Source organism: Arachis ipaensis, chromosome B09 (assembly GCF_000816755.2).
Source record: "Arachis ipaensis cultivar K30076 chromosome B09, Araip1.1, whole genome shotgun sequence".
Classification (NCBI taxonomy): Eukaryota; Viridiplantae; Streptophyta; class Magnoliopsida; order Fabales; family Fabaceae; genus Arachis; species Arachis ipaensis.
In genome coordinates this window covers 14921652-14922669 of record NC_029793.2, presented here as the reverse complement: position 1 = coordinate 14922669, position 1018 = coordinate 14921652, and positions in this window count along the sequence as shown.

Below are 1018 nucleotides of genomic sequence, written 5' to 3'. Positions count from 1 at the left end.
TGTGATTAAGTGTAATTTACTTAGATGTGATTAAAAAATAATTGAATATTATATATAGTAAAAAATTGATATTATTGAAGGATAAAATTAAAATTTATTTTTATGTATCGTTTTTGTCCCCAACATTTTCGTTTTATTTAAGTTCCTAACGTTTCAAAATCGTCTCAATTTTGTCCCGCCATCAATTCGATCCCTTACGGCAGGACAACATTAAGCCAATTTTGAAATATTATGGATTTAAATAGGACGATTGAAATGCTAGAGACAACTTTAGAACTTATCCCAAACGTTTCAGGCAAAAATAATACTTTACTCTTTTAACATTATTTTCATGTATTTAAGATAGTGTTTGGTTAATATCTTTTAGACATAAATACACATATATAAATACATAATTATACTCATACAAAGATATACAAATTTTTTTTATTGTATTTAGTAAGGTTACATAAGACACTATAGTCTAAATAAAATATCAATTTTACCTTTCAAATTATAATCACTACTTCACCACCATCATCCCCAGTTCACCAGCACTTTCATTTCTTTCCACCATTATCATAATTAATTTTCAATCTCAACCCAAAATACTATTATCAACCACTCTAATTCAATTATCAATTCAACAATTAATTGAAAAAAACTAAAATCAATAATTAATTAATCAATTTTTTTAAAAGAAAAAAATAAAAATCGAAGAAATTGAATTAGTGAGAAAAAGGCGGTGAAGGTTCGGCTTACAAATATAATCTGTAAAACAAATGAAAAGATAGAGGGAGACAATACGTGATGAAAATAGATACATAGATACACACTAGAACACAAGATGACAAGGTACACAGAAGAGGAAATCCATAACAGCAATGTTTAGAGGAACAAACACAGCTGAGTGTGAAAATAAAAAGAACAGAAAAAAGGGAAAGGAAAGAGAATAAGAGGGATTAAGTTTAGGTTGGGGATAAAGTTAAAATTTTAAAAAGATAAAAAAAAAATAAAAATTTATGCCTCATAAATTATG